Source organism: Psittacula echo, assembly GCF_963264785.1.
Source record: "Psittacula echo genome assembly, chromosome: 26".
Classification (NCBI taxonomy): domain Eukaryota; kingdom Metazoa; phylum Chordata; class Aves; order Psittaciformes; family Psittacidae; genus Psittacula; species Psittacula echo.
The window spans coordinates 661,489-669,559 of record NC_137761.1 but is presented as its reverse complement, the minus strand read 5'-3'; positions in this window follow the sequence as shown (position 1 = coordinate 669,559).

Sequence of the window (8,071 nt, the reverse complement as noted above, 5' to 3'; positions counted from 1 at the left end):
GATGCTGGGCAGTCGAGAACAGGTGCCAAAGAGGTTCCATTGTAATGGACTTTGAGTTGGGAAATCGAGGAGCGACAGCAATGCGGATGGCACCGTTGCAAAGCTGACTTTCTGCAGAAGAGGCACAGCTCCAGTTTTTTGCCCTGGCTCTTCGGCTGTGGGAGCAGAGGCCAACCATTGGTGCTCTACTGCCTGGGATGCTGGGCAGCTGAGAACGGGTGACAAAGAGGTTCCATTGTAATGGCCTTTGAGTTGGGAAATGGAGGAGCGACAGCAATGCGGATTGCACCGTTGCAAAGCTGACTTTCTGCAGAAGAGGCACAGCTCAAGTTTTTTGCCCTGCCTCTTCGGCTGTGGGAGCAGAGGCCAACCGTTCGTGCTCTACTCCCTGGGATGCTGGGCAGCCAAGCATGGGTGCCAAAGAGGTTCCATTGTAATGGACTTTGAGTTGGGAAATGGAGGAGCGACAGCAATGTGGATGGCACCGTTGCAAAGCTGACTTTCTGCAGAAGAGGCACAGCTCAAGGTTTTTGCCGTGGCTCTTTGGCTGTGGGAGCAGAGGCCAGCCGTTCGTGCTCTACTCCCTGGGATGGTGGGCAGCCGAGCACGGGTGCCAAAAATGTTCCATTGTAATGGACTTTGAGTTGGGAAATCGAGGAGCGACAGCAATGCGGATGGCACCGTTGCAAAGCTGACTTTCTGCACAAGATGCACAGCTCAAGTTTTTTGCCCTGGCTCTTCGGCTGTGGGAGCAGAGGCCAAACGTTCGTTCTATACTGCCTGGGATGCTGGGCAGCCGAGCACTGGTGCCAAAGAGGTTTCATTGTAATGGGCTTTGAGTTAGGAAATCGAGGAGCGACAGCAATGCGGATGGCACCGTTGCAAAGCTGACTTTCTGCAGAAGAGGCACAGCTCAAGTTTTTTGCCCTGGCTCTTCGGCTGTGGGAGCAGAGGCCAACCATTCGTACTCTACTGACTGGGATGCTGGGCAACCGAGAACGGGTGCCAAAGATGTTCCATTGTAATGGACTTTGAGTTGGGAAATGGAGGAGCGACAGCAATGCAGATGGCACCGTTGTAAAGCTGACTTTCTGCAGAAGAGGCACAGCTCAATTTTTTTGCCCTGCCTCTTTGGCTGTGGGAGCAGAGGCCAACCCTTCGTGCTCTACTCCCTGGGATGCTGGGCAGGTGAGCACGGATGCCAAACAGGTTCCACTGTAATGGACTTTGAGTTGGGAAATGGAGTAGAGAAAGCAATGAGATGGCACCGTTGCAAAGCTGACTTTCTGCAGAAGAGGCACAGCTCAAGTTTTTTGCCGTGGCTCTTCGGCTGTGGGAGCAGAGGCCAAACGTTCGTGCTCTACTCCCTGGGATGCTGGGCAGCCTAGCACGGGTGCCAAAGAGATTCCATTGTAATGGGCTTTGAGTTAGGAAATCGAGGAGCGACAGCAATGCGGATGGCACCGTTGCAAAGCTGACTTTCTGCAGAAGAGGCACAGCTCAAGTTTTTTGCCCTGGCTCTTCGGCTGTGGGAGCAGAGGCCAACCATTCGTACTCTACTGCCTGGGAACCTGTGCAACCGAGAACGGGTGCCAAAGATGTTCCATTGTAATGGACTTTGAGTTGGGAAATGGAGGAGCGACAGCAATGCAGATGGCACCGTTGTAAAGCTGACTTTCTGCAGAAGAGGCACAGCTCAAGTTTTTTGCCCTGCCTCTTTTGCTGTGGGAGCAGAGGCCAACCGTTCGTGCTCTACTCCCTGGGATGCTGGGCAGCCGAGCACGTTTGCCAAAAATGTTCCATTGTAATGGCCTTTGAGTTGGGAAATGGAGGAGCGACAGCAATGCGGATGGCACCGTTGCAAAGCTGACTTTCTGCAGAAGAGGCACAGCTCAAGATTTTTGCCCTGGCTCTTCGGCTGTGGGAGCAGAGGCCAACCGTTTGTGCTCTACTCCCTGGGATGCTGGGCAGCCGAGAGCGGGTGCCAAAGAGGTTCCATTGTAATGGACTTTGAGTTGGGAAATGGAGGAGCGACAGCAATGCGGATGGCACCGTTGCAAAGCTGACTTTCTGCAGAAGAAGCAGAGGTCATGTTTTTTGCCCTGGCTCTTCGGCTGTGGGAGCAGAGGCCAACCGTTCGTGCTCTACTCCCTGGGATGCTGGGCAGCCGAGCACGGGTGCCAAAGAGGTTCCATTGTAATGGACTTTGAGTTGGGAAATGGAGGAGCGACAGCAATGCGGATGACACCGTTGCAAAGCTGACTTTCTGCAGAAGAGGCACAGCTCAAGTTTTTTGCCCTGGCTCTTCAGCTGTGGGATCAGAGGCCAACCGTACGTGCTCTTCTCCCTGGGATGCTGGGCAGCCGAGAGCGGGTGCCAAAAATGTTCCATTGTAATGGACTTTGAGTTGGGAAATCGAGGAGCGACAGCAATGTGGATGGCACCGTTGCAAAGTTGACTTTCTGCAGAAGAGGCACAGCTCAAGTTTTTTGCCCTGACTCTTCGGCTGTGGGAGCAGAGGCCAACCGTTCGTGCTCTACTCCCTGGGATGCTGGGCAGCCGAGCATGGGTGCCAAAGAGGTTCCATTGTAATGGACTTTGAGTTGGGAAATCGAGGACCGAAAGCAATGCGGGTGGCACCGTTGAAAAGCTGACTTTCTGCAGAAGAGGCACAGCTCAAGTTTTTTGCCCTGGCACTTCGGCTGTGGGAGCAGAGGCCAACCGTTCGTGCTCTACTCCCTGGGATGCTGGGCAGCCCAGCACGGGTGCCAAAGAGGTTCCATTGTAATGGACTTTGAGTTGGGAAATGGAGGAGCGACAGCAATGTGGATGGCACCGTTGCAAAGCTGACTTTCTGCAGAAGAGGCACAGCTCAAGTTTTTTGCCCTGGCTCTTCGGCTGTGGGAGCAGAGGCCAACCGTTCGTGCTATTCTCCCTGGGATTCTGAGCAGCCGAGCACGGGTGCCAAAGAGGTTCCATTGTAATGGACTTTGAGTTGGGAAATGGAGGAGCGACAGCAATGCGGATGGCACCGTTGCAAAGCTGACTTTCTGCAGAAGAGGCACAGCTCAAGTTTTTTGCCCTGGCTCTTCGGCTGTGGGAGCAGAGCTGAACCCTTCGTGCTCTACTCCCTGGGATGCTGGGCCGTCGAGCACTGGTGCCAAAGAGGTTCCATTGTAATGGACTTTGAGTTGGGAAATGGAGGAGCGACAGCTATGCGGATGGCATCGTTGCAAATCTGACTTTCTGCAGAAGAGGCACAGCTCAAGTTTTTTGCCCTGCCTCTTCGGCTGTGGGATCAGAGGCCAACCGTTCGTGCTATGCTCCCTGGGATGCTGGGCAGCCAAGCATGGGTGCCAAAGAGGTTCCATTGTAATGGACTTTGAGTTGGGAAATGCACGAGCGACAGCAATGCAGATGGCACCGTTGCAAAGCTGACTTTGTGAAGAAGAGACACAGCTCAAGTTTTTTGCCCTGGCTCTTTGGCTGTGGGAGCAGAGGCCAAATGTTCGTGGTCTACTCCCTGGGATGCTGGGCAGCCGAAAACGAGTGCCAAAGAGGTTCCATTGTAATGGACTTTGAGTTGGGAAATGGAGGAGCGACAGCAATGCGGATGGCACCGTTGCAAAGCTGACTTTCTGCAGAAGAGGCACAGCTCAAGTTTTTTACCCTGCCTCTTCGGCTGTGGGAGCAGAGGCCAAATGTTCGTGGTATGCTCCCTGGGATGCTGGGCAGCCGAGCACGGGTGCCAAAGAGGTTCCATTGTAATGGACTTTGAGTTGGGAAATGGAGGAGCGACAGCAATGCGGATGGCACTGTTGCAAAGCTGACTTTCTGCAGAAGAGGCACAGGTCAAGCTTTTTTACCCTGCCTCTTCGGCTGTGGGAGCAGAGGCCAACCGTTTGTGCTCTACTCCCTGGGATGCTGGGCAGCCGAGCACGGGTGCCAAAGAGGTGCCATTGTAATGGACTTTGAGTTGGGAAATGGAGGAGCGACAGCAATGCGATGGCACCGTTGCAAAGCTGACTTTCTGCAGAAGAGGCACAGGTCAAGCTTTTTGCACTGGCTCTTCGGCTGTGGGAGCAGAGGCCAACCGTTCGTGCTCTACTCCCTGGGATGTTGGGCAGCCGAGCACGGGTGCCAAAGAGGTTCCATTGTAATGGCCTTTGAGTTGGGAAATCAAGGAGCGATAGCAATGCGGATGGCACCGTTGCAAAGCTGACTTTCTGCAGAAGAGGCACAGCTCAAGTTTTTTGCCCTGGCTCTTCGGCTGTGGGAGCAGAGCTCAACCCTTCGTGCTATGCTCCCTGGGATGCTAGGCAGCTCAGCACGGGTGCCAAAGAGGTTCCATTGTAATGGACTTTGAGTTGGGAAATGGAGGAGCGACAGCAATGCGGATGGCACCGTTGCAAAGCTGACTTTCTGCAGAAGAGGCACAGCTCAAATATTTGCCCTGGCTCTTCGGCTGTGGGAGCAGAGGCCAAATGTTCGTGCTCTACTCCCTGGGATGCTGGGCAGCCGAGAACGGGTACCAAAGAGGTTCCATTGTAATGGACTTTGAGTTGGGAAATGGAGGAGCGACAGCTATGCGGATGGCATCGTTGCAAATCTGACTTTCTGCAGAAGAGGCACAGCTCAAGTTTTTTGCCCTGCCTCTTCGGCTGTGGCAGCAGAGGCCAAATGTTCGTGGTATGCTCCCTGGGATGCTGGGCAGCCGAACACAGGTGCCAAAGATGTGCCATTGTAATGGACTTTTAGTTGGGAAATGGAGGAGTGACAGCAATGTGGATGGCACCATTGCAAAGCTGACTTTCTGCAGAAGAGGCACAGCTCAATTTTTTTACCCTGCCTCTTCGGCTGTGGGAGCAGAGGCCAAACGTTTGTGCTCTACTCCCTGGGATGCAGGGCAGCCGAGCACTGGTGCCAAAGAGGTTCCATTGTAATGGACTTTGAGTTGGGAAATGGAGGAGCGACAGCAATGCGGATGGCACCGTGGAAAAGCTGACTTTCTGCAGAAGAGGCACAGCTCAAGTTTTTTGCCCTTCCTCTTCGGCTGTGGCAGCAGAGGCCAACCGTTCGTGCTCTACTCCCTGGGATGCTGGGCAGCCGAGCACGGGTGCCAAAGAGGTTCCATTGTAATGGCCTTTGAGTTGGGAAATGGAGGAGCGACAGCAATGCGGATGGCACCGTTGCAATGTTGACTTTCTGCAGAAGAGGCACAGCTCAAGTTTTCTGCCCTGGCTCTTCGGCTGTGGGAGCAGAGGCCAACCATTCGTGCTATGCTCCCTGGGATGCTGGGCAGCTCAGCACGGGTGCCAAAGAGGTTCCATTGTAATGGACTTTGAGTTGGGAAATGGAGGAGCGACAGCAATGCGGATGGCACCGTTGCAAAGCTGACTTTCTGCAGAAGAGGCACAGATCAAGGTTTTTGCCCTGGCTCTTCGGCTGTGGGAGCAGAGCTCAACCGTTCGTGCTCTACTCCCTGGGATGTTGGGCAGCCCAGCACGGGTGCCAAAGAGGTTCCATTGTAATGGACTTTTAGTTGGGAAACCGAGGAGCGATAGCAATGCAGATGGCACCGTTGCAAAGCTGACTTTCTGCAGAAGAGGCACAGCTCAGGTTTTTTGCCCTGGCTCTTTGGCTGTGGGAGCAGAGGCCAAATATTCGTGCTATGCTCCCTGGGATGCTGGGCAGCTCAGCCCGGGTGCCAAAGAGGTTCCATTGTAATGGACTTTGAGTTGGGAAATGGAGGAGCGACAGCAGTGCGGATGGCACCGTTGCAAAGCTGACTTTCTGCAGAAGAGGCACAGCTCAAGTTTTTTGCCCTGGCTCTTTGGCTGTGGCAGCACAGGCCAACCGTTCTTGCTATGCTCCCTGGGATGCTGGGCAGCCAAGCATGGGTGCCAAAGAGGTTCCATTGTAATGGACTTTGAGTTGGGAAATCGAGGAGCGACAGCTATGCGGATGGCATCGTTGCAAATCTGACTTTCTGCAGAATTGGCACAGCTCACGTTTTTTGCCCTGCCTCTTCGGCTGTGGCAGCAGAGGCCAACCGTTCGTACTATGCTCCCTGGGATTCTGGGCAGCCGAGCATGGGTGCCAAAGAGGTTCCATTGTAATGGACTTTGAGTTGGGAAATGCACGAGCGACAGCAATGCGGATGGCACCGTTGCAATGTTGACTTTCTGAAGAAGAGGCACAGCTCAAGTTTTTTGCCCTGCCTCTTCGGCTGTGGGAGCAGAGGCCAAATGTTCGTGGTATGCTCCCTGGGATGCTGGGCAGCCGAGCACGGGTGCCATAGAGGTTCCATTGTAATGGACTTTGAGTTGGGAAATGGAGGAGCGACAGCAATGCGGATGGCACCGTTGCAAAGCTGACTTTCTGCAGAAGAGGCACAGCTCAAGGTTTTTGCCCTGGCTCTTCGGCTGTGGGAGCAGAGTCCAACCGTTTGTGCTCTACTCCTTGGGATGCTGGGCAGCCGAGCACGGGTGCCAAAGAGCTTCCATTGTAATGGACTTTGAGTTGGGAAATGGAGGAGCGACAGCTATGCGGATGGCATCGTTGCAAATCTGACTTTCTGCAGAAGAGGCACAGCTCAAGTTTTTTGCCCTGCCTCTTCGGCTGTGGCAGCAGAGGCCAACCGTTCGTACTATGCTCCCTGGGATGCTGGGCAGCCGAGCATGGGTGCCAAAGAGGTTCCATTGTAATGGACTTTGTGTTGGGAAAAGCACGAGCGACAGCAATGCGGATGGCACCGTTGCAATGTTGACTTTCTGCAGAAGAGGCACAGCTCAAGTTTTTTGCCCTGGCTCTTCGGCTGTGGGAGCAGAGGCCAAATGTTCGTGGTATGCTCCCTGGGATGCTGGGCAGCCGAGCATGGGGGCCAAAGAGGTTCCATTGTAATGGACTTTGAGTTGGGAAATGGAGGAGCGACAGCAATGCGGATGGCACCGTTGCAGAGCTGACTTTCTGCAGAAGAGGCAGAGCTCAAGTTTTTTGCCCTGGCTCTTCGGCTGTGGGAGCAGAGGCCAACCGTTTGTGCTCTACTGCCTGGGATGCTGGGCAGCCAAGCACGGGTGCCAAAGATGTGCAATTTAATGGACTTTGTGTTGGGAAATGGAGGAGCGACAGCAATGCGGATGGCACCATTGCAAAGCTGACTTTCTGCAGAAGAGGCACAGCTCCAGTTTTTTGCCCTGGCTCTTCGGCTGTGGTAGCAGAGGCCAACCGTTCGTGCTCTACTCCCTGGGATGCTGGGCAGCCCAGCACGGGTGCCAAAGAGGTTCCATTGTAATGGACTTTGAGTTGGGAAATGGAGGAGCGACAGCAATGCGGATGGCACCGTTGCAAAGCTGACTTTCTGCAGAAGAGTCACAGCTCAAGTTTTTTGCCCTGGCTCTTCGGCTGTGGGAGCAGAGGCCAAATGTTCGTGGTATGCTCCCTGGGATGCTGGGCAGTCGAGAACGGGTGCCAAAGAGGTTCCATTGTAACGGACTTTGAGTTGGGAAATGGAGGAGCGACAGCAATGCGGATGGCACCGTTGCAAAGCTGACTTTCTGCAGAAGAAGCACAGCTCAAGTTTTTTGCCCTGGCTCTTCGGCTGTGGGAACAGAGGCCAACCGTTCTTACTCTACTCCCTGGGATGCTGGGCAGCCAAGCACGGGTGCCAAAGAGTTTCCATTGTAATGGTCTTTGAGTTGGGAAATGGAGGAGCGACAGCAATGCGGATGGCACCGTTGCAAAGCTGACTTTCTGCAGAAGAGGCAGAGCTCATGTTTTTTGCCCTGGCTCTTCGGCTGTGGGAGCAGAGGCCAACCGTTCGTGCTCTACTCCCTGGGATGCTGGGCAGCCGAGCATGGGTGCCAAAGAGGTTCCATTGTAATGGACTTTGAGTTGTGAAATCGAGGAGCGACAGCAATGCGGATGCTACCGTTGCAAAGCTGACTTTCTGCACAAGAAGCAGAGCTCATGTTTTTTGCCCTGGCTCTTCGGCTGTGGGAGCAGAGGCCAACCGTTCGTGCTCTACTCCCTGGGATGCTGGGCAGCCGAGCATGGGTGTCAAAGTGTTTCC